This window comes from Alexandromys fortis, unplaced genomic scaffold (genome assembly GCF_014885135.2).
Source record: "Alexandromys fortis isolate MF-2015 unplaced genomic scaffold, M_Fortis_MF-2015_v1.1 scaffold_2_1_26212458, whole genome shotgun sequence".
Classification (NCBI taxonomy): Eukaryota; Metazoa; Chordata; class Mammalia; order Rodentia; family Cricetidae; genus Alexandromys; species Alexandromys fortis.
In genome coordinates this window covers 3085228-3098385 of record NW_026067930.1, presented here as the reverse complement: position 1 = coordinate 3098385, position 13158 = coordinate 3085228, and the positions used below count along the sequence as shown (strand labels likewise).

The 13158-nt window shown below is 54.5% G+C and overlaps 1 protein-coding gene across 1 annotated transcript in view; it reads left to right on the top strand.

Annotated features, from left to right (window-relative positions):
- The window catches only part of Ptp4a3 (protein tyrosine phosphatase 4A3), a 33223-nt gene that overhangs the window by 10604 nt on the left and 9461 nt on the right, over positions 1 to 13158 (top strand). The gene's annotated exons all lie outside the window — the stretch shown is intronic.

Here is a 13158-nt window from a genome sequence, read left to right as displayed (position 1 = left end):
GCCAGGCCTAGTGTACCGGGTAGTAATCCCAGTCCTTCCCAGATCTCACTGGGCACTTCCTGCACTTGTATATCTAGCGAACACCTACTGGGTGTGATGCTCAGAATCAGGTAGACGAGCACAGCACCTCAGTGGGGCTCTCGCTCAGTTGGGAGACCGAGTGACAGGCAACAGCGGTGATCACAGGTCAGCCAATGGTGATGGATGGGTGTTAGCCCAAGAGTCCCCAGACCTGAGGTTCAGTGCTGAGGAGGAGAAGCAGAGAGGACCACTGAGCAGTAAGGTCAGTGCAAAGGCCCAGAGGCCGCACCGTGCTTGGCAGTTTGCAGACCCAGCTGGGGAGGCAGGTGCAAAGGAGGTGAGCTGCATGATGGGAGGAAGGCCAAGGCCGGAGGATAGCCACAGGTTCTGGGGCCTTCCTTCCAGGTTGTGAGGGCAACTGGAGAACTAAGCAGAGGAGGTCAGGGTCTGATTGCAGTGTGCCCGAGAAGACGGAAGACCTAGGATACCCAGAGGGAGCAGCCAGACTTCAGTTTGTCCTGCCTCCAGAGGCCTGGCCCTCGGGCGGTTGACTTCGCATCTCACCTGTCCCCCTTCCCAGCTACCCTCTGTCTGGAGCTGTGGCATCATCTTGTGCTGGACGCTGGGACCGTCCTGGATGAAGACCAGAGGACCGTTGGTGCCCATGGTGTCTCTGAGAGCCGAGTGCTGGCCCAAGCTGACTCTTATCTCACAGTGGCCCTGCATTGCTGCTCTTGCTCCTTCTGGGTCCCCCATGGACACCCACCCTTGGATGGCCTGTCTCTCATTGTCTTGTTGGAGTCCCACAGTGAGCTGACCCTGGGGATGCCTACCCCGCTACACAGTTGGGTAGACTCCCTGAAGGCCTATGTGAGCAGACAGTGACCGGCACGTGTGGTGGTGACTGGCCAAGTCTCCTCTGTTCCCTCGTAACCCAGTGTTCAGGGTCCTTCAGCCGGAGACAGGCAGCTGCCAAACTCCACCAGGAACCAGCACTGCCTGCTTCTGGTTCTGTCCAAATGAGCTCATTAACCGGCCCTGGGGTTCGCTTTACTTGTCCAAGTGTGTTGCAGCTTTTCCATGCGTAGACAAACATTTCCTGTCCTCAGGGGAGAGAGCTGGACTCTCCCGAGGCCCCCATTGCTCAGTGGCCAACCAGAGCTCCTACCTCTCCTCCCCTTTGTTTGCCTTGTGTCTCTTTAGTGGCAGCAGTCTGCACCTTCCCCTGCATGCTGCCACAATTCCACCAGACCTAGGAAAGAGGCTGACCAGGTGTCTCCTAGGTATGGGCTGGTTTCTGTCATCTTGCCCCTATTACTATGACCCACTTCCCTGCTCAGACTTAGTCCCAGGCTTCGTGGTCCCTCCCAGTCTGTCTGTCCTGGACCCCAGCATCTCACAGAACACATGGAGGCATGCTCCACCTCCCCTACCTTTGCGATGTTCAGCACTGTCCCTGCTTTGGGCTCAAAACGATCGAAGTGTTCTTCAACTGAGGACTAGATAAATATGGTGTGTTCCTACAGTGGGCTGTTACTCAGCTAATGGAACGAGTGAAGATTTGGCATGGTAGACGAGAGATCTCGGAAGAAGAGATAGCACAGTGGTTTCATGGGAGATGCTTTTCTACTGAGAAGCCCAGGACAGGGAACCACAAATGGAGGCCTGGGGAAGAGGTGAATGAGCGCCTGTGGCTGCTCTCTGTGCTGCGCGGTGGTACCCAGAGCCTCACACATTCTCTACCAGTACTTTGCCTCTGAGCTACAGCCCCAACCCAAGTTTTTAAAGTCTTGCTGTGCACCTTAGACTGGCAACAGTTCTCCAGCTTCACCTGCATGACTGCTAGGATTAAAAGCAAAATTCCCCTTCAATTTTTAGTTAAATCTATTTACTCAATCATTGATTGACTAATTGGCCGATTTATTGATTAAAACTTGCAGGAGTTGTTTTCCTCCTTCTACCATGGATCCTAGGGATTGAACTCAGGTCATCAGGTTTTGCAGCAAGCCTCTTTGTCTGCTGAGCCGTCTCGCTGGCCCCCTGAGTGCTGGCATTACAGGTGCGTCCACCATACTTGGTTGCAGAGTTTCTGTCATGATGAAGGTGTTCTGGAATTGGGGAAATGGTGATGATGACCTAACACTGTGAACTAACAACCATGGCACCGAACACTTTTGTATTGTGTCGTATGTGTGTAGATATGCACCTTGTGCATGCGTGTGTGCGTGTATGGTATATGTGTAGGCCAGAGCGATCAGCCTTGAGTATAGTGAGTCTTTCAGGAGTCATGCCCCTTGTTTTCTGAGGCAGGGTCTCTCCCTGGCCTGGAGCTCATCAATTAGGCTAGGCTGGTTGACCTGTGACCCCAGGATCTGCCTGTCCCTGTCTTCCACGTGCTAGGAAACCAAACACATGCCACTGCACTTCTCACTGGATGCTGGAGATTGAACTCGGATCTTCATGCTTGTGTGGCAAGCACAAACCATCTTCCAGGCCATATCATTATCATCATCATCCTCGATAGCATCTTGCTATCTTGGACAGCATCTTGGATTGGATTGATTTGAAACTTATTATGTAGCCCAGATTTGCCTCCTACTCATGCGAATCTTCTTGCCTCGGCTTCCCAACTGCTGAGGTTACAGATGAGCATCACTGTGCCTGGCATACCGGACCCAGAGGGAGGCTCTCCACATGGTCAGCATGTGTCAGGTGTGGTGGTACACGCCTGGAATCCCAGCACTTGTGAGCCGGAGGTAGGAAGAATTCAAGGCCAGCCTCAGCTAGGGAGCTGCAGGACAGCCTGTGCTAGCAAGACTTGTCTCAGACAGACAAACAAAAGTAGTAAAATACGGTGGTGAATTCCATGTTATTGGATTTTATGGGAAAGGAGGCATTGAAAACAGCCTCGCCTAGGGGCTCGTGTTCAGGGGTTTGGGAAAGGACTGAGGTGCCTTTGGCTTTGCCTAGTGGTTGTGATAGGACTTAGATAACTAAGGTTTGGTGCTAGAAACTGGGGTGCTGCTGTCCTTCTGTCCGAGGACCTTGAAATGAACACAGTGGGGAGTCTGGAACCATGAAGGGGACCTGTTCTTTGTCATTGTGATCAGTTCAGGTACTTGCTTCTGTATGTCTACCCTGTGGGTCTCCAGAGTCTAGCCATGACAAGAGCAGCTAGGGCTCGTGTCCCTAGCTCCTGGTCCCCAAGATGTCAACAGTGTTGCCTCTACAAGTCAAAGATCCTGGCTTTGCCGTGGATCCCTGGGAGCCTCGGCAGAGTCTGGCTGACGTGTGAGTGGCTTAGCCACAGTGATGCCAAATAGAGCAGAAGTCCCAGTTTACCCTGAGAGCCATTACTGGGGCACTAGGCCCTTCCTGCTCTATGATTCTGAGCTGGGAGCAAAAGTCTCAGCTTACCCTGAGAGCCATTAGCGGGGCACCAGGTCCTTCCTGTTCTACGATCCTGGGCCGGGAGCAAAAGTCCCAACTTAGCCAGAGAGCCATTATTAGGACACCAGGTCCTGCTCTATGGCCCTGGGAGCAAAAGTCCCAGCTTACCCTGAGAGTTATTATCGGGGCACCGGGTCCTTCCTCCTCTATGATCCTGGGTTGGGAGCCCCCACAGTGCATAACTCCCTATCTGCCTCAAACTTGGTGTTGGTGCCTCTGACCCACTCCTGCTGGGACCCATAGGAAGGAGGGCAGCCCAGGATGTGGGTGTTTCACCAAGCGTCCGGAGGTCTGTCCCAGCAAGCCCAGCCTGCACTTGGTCCCCAGATGCTGGGTGGAATTTCCCTTCAATCCAGGAGCTGGGAAGGTGTTTATGTAGGTCATATAGGTGGTCTGGGTCCGGTATGTTCAGTGTTCATGCCCACCTCCCAGGTCTTGCTGAATGACCTACTCCTTCTATGCATGTGGGAAGTTGGTCCTATTGGCTTGGGCAAGATGACCAGGCAGTGGCATGGGCAGCAGTGAGCCATGGCTAGTGCCTTCTTGCTGGGTATCAAGGGCGGGGCCTAGAGTGACCTAGTCTGATGTTGCTGCATTGGGCGTCTAGATCCTTTCACCGTACTTAAATCAGTGTCAGACACACGCTGGAAAGCCTGTTGGCTGTCTCTCCCCTGAGGTGTCCATGTCCAGAATGAGGTTTCTTAGGGGTCCTGCAGGAAGAAAGTTGCTTAGACTGTTTCCTGAAGAACCCAGGAGGCATACCAACCTGAGTGTGAGTCCTCAGCCCTTAGTGGGGACCTGCCCTAGAGTCAGGTCCATTTCAGCTCTCAGGGCTCTGGGAAAGTGGGGAGGAGATCTGTTAGATCCTGGACACTGAAGGCGTCTCCAGCAGAACCAGGCTTCTAGAGCATCCACCTCACAGATGAACAGACAGAACACAGAAAGGTAGAGGGTGCCACTCAATGTCACACAGCTCATACTCGGGATAGGTAGCAGGGAGCAAACCGGAGGTCCAAGCTGGTGATTCTCTGTGAGGAGTAGGTTCCTCAGCCAGACGTCAGAGGCTAGGCAAGGCTGTGTGGCAGCTGGCAGAGTAAGTCCCCTGTCTGCAACCCCAGGGAACTAAAGTTTTAAGGTGGGGCTAAAGGATAAGCCAAGTCTTTCTGAGTTGCCTCAGTTTCTTCAAGTGTCATATGATGTCACAGGGGCTGGCCAGGCTGAAGAGAGGGAAATGATTTGGGGATAGGTAGGGCTCAGCAGAGGCTGTACGCTTGGGCCAGCACTGGCTTTGCCAGTGTGGCCTCCAGGAGTGGGGCTGCTGTGTGCTTGTATTGGGTAATGCATGTGCCTAGTGGCACCAATCTCCTGCTGTGAACTCAGATTCACAGCAGCTGGGGACAGCCAGCAGCAGCCCATTGATGTGGTCACGCCATTGTCTCAGGGAGGAGGCCTGCTGCTTTGACGCCCATGTGCCTGGCATAGGCTTGACTTCTGTGGTGGCCCGTGAAGCCAGTGGGTGGACGGGAGACCAATAAACTGATGTTCCAAGGTCTTGTGGACAGGGCGGCCTGAGGGAGTGAGGCCCCCAACACTCTCTTTGCACGTCAAGGATCTGTGGTGACCAGGTCTTCCACCTGTGTCCTGGGTCTCTCGTTTAGCTTGGGCCTCTGCTGTCCCTCACACACTAACCCTTTTGGGGTGTCGGAACCATGTCTCTTACCACCAGGCTATCCCAGAAATAGCTGTAACCTCTATGGCCAGCCTGGCAATGATGGAGCCCAGAGGCCTACGTGCGCCAGGCCAAGTCGGCTCACCGTGAAGGCCAGCTATTTTGGACATGGCCTCTTGAGGCCAGGTCAGAGCTCTTTCCCGCGGCTCCTTGGGCCCCTCTGACGTGCATCCCAGGGCCTTGGCATGTAGCCCTGACTCCCGACGTGATCTTCAGCCCCCTTCCCCCCCTGTGCCCGTCTGACCCCTAGCCCTGAGCTCTGGGTGGGACTGAGGAGGAATCGCATGTAGCAGACTGTGGGTGACCGATGGACTGTCTGAGCCTGCCATGTGTTAGTGGATTTGGCCACTGTAAGGAGAAAACACATAGGAAGTGATATGCTGGGCTGGCTCTGTGTGTGCCTCAGTTTCCTCATTCAGAAAATGTGGTGATGAGCGCCTTCTGGGCCTCTTCTGAGATTTGGTGTGGTGTATGACTACCACACAGAGAGGCTTTGCGGTTCTTTTAACTCGTGGGTCTGGATAGTGGGCCCAGAGAGGAGCCAGCACAGGGTGGATATGGCTTCTGAGCTGGTCACTGGTTGGTTAATCCTCTGAACTATGAGCCACTCAGATACTTGAGTTCCCCCACTGGGCCAGTCTCTTCCTCTGTGGCTTGGGTATACGTATTTGTTGCCTGTCAGAGACTTCTGAGATGCTTCCTGCATGTAAACTTCATCCTGACATCCTGGGGTATCTTGGGTAGCCTCCTGATTGGTCCTGCTTTAGAAGGACAGGCTAGCTTAGGTTCCTACTTCCCAGGTGATTGGAGGAGGTGTGGGTGGAGATTGGATCCCCACCCAAGAGCAAAATTCTCCATCTGTCTGTGGGCATGCTGAACAGGTTATAGAAGCTGTTTTCAGGGTTGGGGTCGGCCATGAGGGAAGGGCCACATGGCCAGCTGTCTTCTGATGGTCCTGGGATTTTTTTTACTCCTGGAGGAGAGTCCCAAGAAGGAGCTGTAGCTTGTTCCTTGTGGAGAAGAACTGTGGCCTGTGGCTTGGCACCTTGCAGGCAGGTCACTTGTGCAGCATTGGTGCCCCTCACACATTCTTGTCTCATGTGCCTTTCATCATTGTGACAGCTCTTCAAAGTACAGGTTGGAGGTGGCGTGATTCCACAGGCATCCTGGCTGTGCAGGAGGGCTCAGTGCCTGGTGGGCATCAGGCGGGGGCTATGTTGGACACTTAGTGTGGGTCTCCGTGACTGCTTGGCACCTCTGAATCAATAGATGGGACTTCCCTGGTAGCCAATAAGACTAAAAAAGGGTATCCTTGGGCCAGGGACCCACTCAGCTCTTGTTCCCTCCTAGGGGTTGTGCCTATTGAAATTCACTGTACCTGGGCTGGAGAGATGGCTCAGCAATTAAGAGCATTGGTTGCTCTTCCAGAGGACCTGGGTTCAATTCCCAGCACCCACATGGCAGCTCATACCTGCTTGTAACTCCAGTTCCAGGGGATCTGATACCCTCACACAGACATATATGTAGGCAAAACACCAATGCACATAAAATAAAAATAAACATTGAAAATATTAAAACAAAAGAAATCCATTGGACGGTTCTTTGTGCTTCTGGTGGGGACTTTTTGTGAGAGTGGGGACCCTCCCTCAGGGGCTGTTAGCACCAAGTTAGTCCAAGAAAGTCTGTGCCCTCTGCGATGATGCTGTGCCCACTCATCGGTACTAGACTTTGGAGGCCTTGTAGCTTGGGTGGCACTATGCCAGTAGTTGGCACCAGCCTGGATGATTCTGAGGAGGGAAATGCCAAGACTATGAAGTCTTTTGCTGAGGCCGCGGTGGGCTTTCAAACCTGTCTTCTCCCACCGGGATCCTGGACTGGCAGAATTCCTGTCTCAGCATCTGGTATCCCAGAATCATGGGCTATGGCAGCCAGTGTCCCATTGAAGGAGCCCTGGGCTTTCCACATAGGGCAGTGTGGGGGTTCCAGGGCTTCAGAACTGGGTTGGGTTCCCACTTGCCTGTCACAAGCATGAATGCAGGTAATCCTCATGTGTGCGTGGACTGGGAGGCTGTGTATATAGATGGCACAATGGAAACCTGAGTCCAGTGTTCCCTGAAGAACGGAGCCAGGCTGCCCCAGGGAGGGAGGGGTCCAGGCCTTCAGTGGGCTCTACCAGTGGACCTGGACTGCAGTAAGGGTGACATTACATCTCGGTGTGAGGCTCCTGGCCACGTGGGGGCAAGCAGAGTGGAAGAGGGGCTGTTTGCTGAGAGTAGGAAAACTTGGTAGGTTCTGCACAGCCCTGGAGACTCTGGTGGGCCCCGCTACGGCAGGATACTTGCTTTACTTCCCTGGCACAGACATCTGGTTGATTATCACCCTTTTTCCCAGAAATATGACTGTGCATGTCTTGTGTGTGTGTGTGTGTCTTTGAGTGTGCACATCTCTGTGTGGAGAGGCATGTGTGTGCATGTGTCTGTGTGTGTGCAGGTGTGTAGTACATCTCCACATGGAGCATGTCTCTCTGTGTGTGCGTGTCCATGTGTGTTAAGTGTGTGTCCAGCTTTCCTTACATTACCATAGTTGGAACAGCGTCCTGTTGGGGAGGGGAAAGCGACTGTCCTTGGGAGGCAGGAATAGCCCCTCCCTTGTTTATGGAATTTCCACTTCCTGGGGAATGAATGAGGAGTGGGGGTTAGTGCTGAGCAGGAGGGAGCATGGATGAGCCCCTGGACTGGCCCTGTGTAGGTTGGGTGTGCAGGCCTGGTCCACTATCCCCTTCCACTTCCTACTAGAGGAAATGTGGACCCCAGGAGGAACTGATGGGACCTAGGGCCCAAGGCCAAACCCAGGCTTACTGGGGATATCTGGCCAGTGGTTTGGGTATGAGGTCGCTCACTTGGAGAGTGGACAGAGAATCTATTTCTTGTCTGCACCAGGCAGGCCGCCCACCCCATTGGGCCATGATGACCTGCCATATACTCTCCAATGCCTCTGCTATCCCAGCCCCCCTCCCCTCAAGAGGACTGCCTGCTCCCCCCACCCCTGCTCAGTAGTAAGAACTGTACCAGACTGTGGCCCAAGTCCTTACCCTGTTTGGGCTGTCTCTAAGCTGGATCCTGGTGCTGCCATATCAGGCCCCTGCCTCCACCCCTGACAACATATGGTGGTGATGAGATAAAAGTAGATGCCAGTGGAGGCTAAGCTGAGGACCAGGGTGGTGAGTGCTACTAGCTCTGTGTGGGTGGGTCCTTGGCGGAGGCCAGCAGGGTAGAAGAGGACCCCAGAGGGAAGGGTGTTATCACACTTAGGGCGAGCGGGGAAGGGTGTCACCCTTGTGGCCAGGGTGGCATCTTTTTGTAGGATTCAAGTTCTGCCTACTGTGAGGTACCTGGCTGTTCCCACTGTGGTACGACAGTTTCACTGTAGGCCGATCCCTGTGCCCCTTGTTACTTCCATGCCAGCCACGCCATCAGAAAGTGGGTCAGGACTACGGTAGGAGGCCATGTGGTGGTGTAGCCCTGGAGAAGCACAGCCATGGGCTAAGCCTGCAGCGCAGAAGGACCAGTGAGGTCCAGAGACTCCCCGCCCCCCAGTCATCCATAGGATCTGTCTGTCTATATGACTGTGGGTCCTCCCAGTGGCAGATGTCACTCTTTTTTTTTTTTTAAATATTTATTTATTTATTATGTATACAATATTCTGTCTGTGTGTATGTCTGCAGGCCAGAAGAGGGCACCAGACCTCATTCCAGATGGTTGTGAGCCACCATGTGGTTGCCGGGAATTAAACTCAGGACCTTTGGAAGAGCAGGCAATGCTCTTAACCACTGAGCCATCTCTCCAGCCCCAGATGTCACTCTTGATTTCCACTGCTAACACGTGGTAGCCTGGTTTGTCATCTGTTATTATTTTGAGCCTGAAGGCCGCATGAGGTTCTGAAAAGTCACTTCTTCTCATGCTGGTCATAGCTATGCACAAAGTGACAGTCTCTGGACTCCAAGGAGTGGCTGGAGAAGCTCTGAGGGGTGTCTGGAGGGGCATGGCAGGTTAGGTGGAGTGGGCCCTCTGCCACTTCCGTCGGTTGCCCAGTAGGCCTTCTGGGTGTGAAGCTTCCGAGTCTGTGGAATTCACACAATGGGAGATAGGAAGGAAGCCTGGGCTAGGACAAGGCAAGCAGGATGCAGGCAGTCCTGTTCCTCTTTGTCTATCTGGCCACATATAAAATAGGAATCCTTAGACTTGGATCTCAGGTGGGGTTTGTGTGTGCATCGGGGGAAAGATACCGGATAGACTGAGATACTGGTAGACCTGGTGCCTGCTGCTGTAGGAGGATGTGGTCCCTGCATCCCTACCCTGGGAACCGGGTTTGCCTGAACGCTGCCTTCTCAATTCTTCTTTTTATGGTGACTCCGTCCAGCCCGTGTTTGCCTGTGCTGTAACTCCCTGCCTGGTATGTCATGCTTCTTTCTGCAGACTCCATCCCTGTGATCCCTGGGAGTCGATTATGGCATTTGCTTCCCCATAACCCAGTACAACCATGGGGCCTGGAGACCAGAAGTGCTTTGTAGGTGCACATGTGACAGGGAGCTTGGGACACTGAGGGTGATTGGTGGCTTCCTGAAGAACGAGGCCCTGGCTCTGGGAGTGTCCGAGGCATTCAGGGGGAGAAAATAGGGTACCTGGAGGTGTGAATCCCATACCGTCTTGTCCTGTCCCCGAAGGCCAGTGAGTTTTGTAGGCTATGGGAGTCGTGGGTGACGTGTGAGCTGTGGCAGGTGGGAGCCACCATTTGACCAGGCAGTTTAAGTCAAACTTTGAGGACAGCTGTGGTGGCTGGCTTGGCAGATGAACAAGTTCTGAGCTCTGGCGCTAATACGTGCTGTACGTGAAACACCAAGCTGCCCTTCCGATTGGATGTGCATGTCTGTTACCAACACCTTCCATGTTGCAGAGGAGTCCTTGATGGAGTCGGGAGGCTTGTGGACACCTGGGGGGTCCCTCAAGTCCCCTCGATTGGCAGGGGCAGAATCTGTGACTGTAGTCCTTCGACGTAGATGGGCCTCTAGGCAGAGCCCTGAGCCTCCTGGTGGTTGGGATGTTGTGAGGTAGGGACCAGATGACAAGGTTGAGGGCATGTGGCCTTGGGGGACGTCCAGGTCCAAGTGGTCCTCTACTTACCGGATGTAGACATAGGTGGGAGCGGAGACAGTGCTGTGCTCTGGGTATGGCTACAACTGGGAGCTTTCTTATTTCTGGTGACTCGGTAAGGGAGTTGAGTCGCTGTCTTCATCCTGCTCTATAGGTGAGGAAACTGAGGCACAGAGTTCCCACTAGGGGTTACTTTGTAGGAGAGTAACCTGCTGACAGGAGCAGGAAGAGCCAGGAGCCGTGGCTCCAGGGCAGGGGGCTTGGGAGTGGGCATCAGTGGAGAACTACAGAGGGGAAGGTGGGGAGAGCTGGCCCAGGGTACTTCAGCTCTGAGCACGCGTCCTTAGTGAGAGACAGCCTGGGAAACTGAGGCACCCTGAGTCAGTAATGATGCCTGCCCATGATACAACTCAGCTGGCCTCTCCCCATCTTCCCTGTCGCCATCCTGCTCAGCCCTGTGACTGGCACCAGGGATGCTAGCGTGCTTGTCACACTGATTGCGTGAGTGAATGAATGAATGAATGTCTTCCCAGTTCCCCTTGATTCTGGGAAAGAGACCCAAGGTCTGTTTTAGTGTAGGGGAGGTCATGGGCTGTAAAAGGCAAAAGGCATGTGACTCACATGGGCTGAGCTCTTGGGAGGTGAAGGACAGTGTAAGGGAAGGAGTACCCTGTCAGCCAGGTGTCTTTGGCACCTCCTGGGAGGCAAGTCTACCTGATGAGCAGAGAGCCGAGGGTTAATTGTTGGGGGTCAGACGTCCCAAGTTTTGAGACCTATGGTGCCTGGTGGACCTCATGAATGATTACCTGGGCCCCTTGGGTACTGCCAGCCCTCAGGGGTGACAGTTCCAGCCTCTGGTCTGCAGTGGTGCAGGCAGAGCCAGTGCCTGACAATATGAGGGTACCCACGGAGAGTGGGAGCCTGGGTCAGCGGATCGCCACCATGCCCTACAGGGCACTGTTCAGTCTGAGCCTTGGTGGGGACAGCAGGTGCCCGCCCACTGGAAACCCAGGCCTGTTTCCTCACAGCTGTTTCCAGGTCACAGCCCAAGGGCTCCATGACATGCAGGGTGCTGGCACCACCTTAGAAGGTGGCTTCCCTCTATGGCAGTGCGTCCATTTATAGAGTTAGCCTTAGGCTCAGAGGGGCTAGCACTGGCCTCAGGCGGCGCAGGACATCAGGGTAGATGATCAGTGGAGGCACCAGGAGTGTCATCTCCTTGGGTCAGCTGCTCTGTGGACCCTTCCCTGTCCACCTTGCCCTACAGATCACCTGCCACTTGAGGCTCTCCCATGCCCCCCATCCTGTGCATGGTTTCAAGTAGCTCTTGAGGGACTAAGTTGGGGAAGCCCTGCCTCAAAGGCAGGTGGTAAAGGGGCAGCTGTCATGGTGGTTTCCTCTGGGAAGGCATGCAGCTGCCATTAGGTGGCATAGATATCCTCTCCTCTAAGGTTCCCCCAGACCTCGAGGGCTGAGGTCTCGTGATAGGTTCTGGACGGTTCCCCCATCTGGACCTCTGCCTAGAACGCTGGGTCATTTGTTCCTTCCATAAACAAATGGGAGCTTCTTGGTGCCAGGGCTGGGTGGGAGGTGGGGTGGGGGTGGGGTTGAGTGCTAGGTCCCTCCTCTCATTAGAGATGCCTTCCCCGGGGCTGGGCACATGGCCAAGGGGGGTGGGGGTGGCATGGGGTTAGGGCGAATGTTTTGTGAGGGGTTCCACCCTTAGAGCTGTGGGCCACAGGGATGCAAGAGCTTTGGGTGGCTTCCTAGGGACTGGTGTGGGTGGAGCCTGCTAGGGTCTCTCCTCTTGGCCCCTGAGATGGGCATTCTGGTAGGACTCCAAGAAGGCTCTGGCTGTGGTATATATAGACTTCTCCGAAAGGCTTGGGGCCCTGCCAGCTGTAGCAGGTGCCCCCAGGCCTAGCTAGAGGCCCCAGCTGCGGGGGTTGGGGGGGAGCACTTGAGGCCCTGTTCGCAGCCCTGGCTGGTACAGAATCTCAGAATTTGTTGGGCCTGCCACTGACAAACCCTTTTCCAGACATGGAAACCGATGAGCCACCAGAGGTGACTTATCTGTGCCATCTTTCTCCCAGCCACCTGGGCTGGGGACCAGCAGGATCTCTGTGGGTAGGCAATTCCCCAGGCGTGGTCCAGCTTCCTGGCTGGGTGACTTGGATGGTTTACTCAATTCCTCTACTGGATGCTGGTGCCTTGTGGTGGGTGCAGGATTTGTGGTGAGGCTGGGAGCTGGTGGGACAGCTGAGATCATGATATTGTTCGTGTACTGGGTCTCTTAGCATGATATTTTCAGGGGATCTCATATGGCTGCCTGGCTTTCTGGAGCCAGCTGAATGAGGACCTTTCAACCTGGACACGATCAGCCCTATTTACCTGGGTCAGTCAAGAGCGAGGGGGATGGCAGATTTAGCTGGGCCAGGCTGGCTAATGTGACTGCTCTTTGGTAGTATGGGGTGGGGCATGCCTCTCTTGGCCCAGGCCCAGGCTTCCAGGGCCCATTCCTCTCCCTAGCACCAACTACTGATTGAAGGGCCAGGCCTCTGTCTGGGAGCCAGGCTTGGAGCTGGGTTCCCAGCAAGGCAAGGCCTCTAGGGATTCTGAGAACAGGAGTTCAACAAATTCTGCTCCAGAAAGCTTCCAGGGCGATGCAGCCGCTGGGGGCAGGTGTGGACTGACATCTGTCTCCATTCATGTGCTGGAGAGTACAGGGTTCCTGCCTGGGATGCCCCAGGACAAAACCAGGACTCTGTCCTGTCGGTGGCGGCAGTGGAGCCTAGGAGCCTGGGGAGC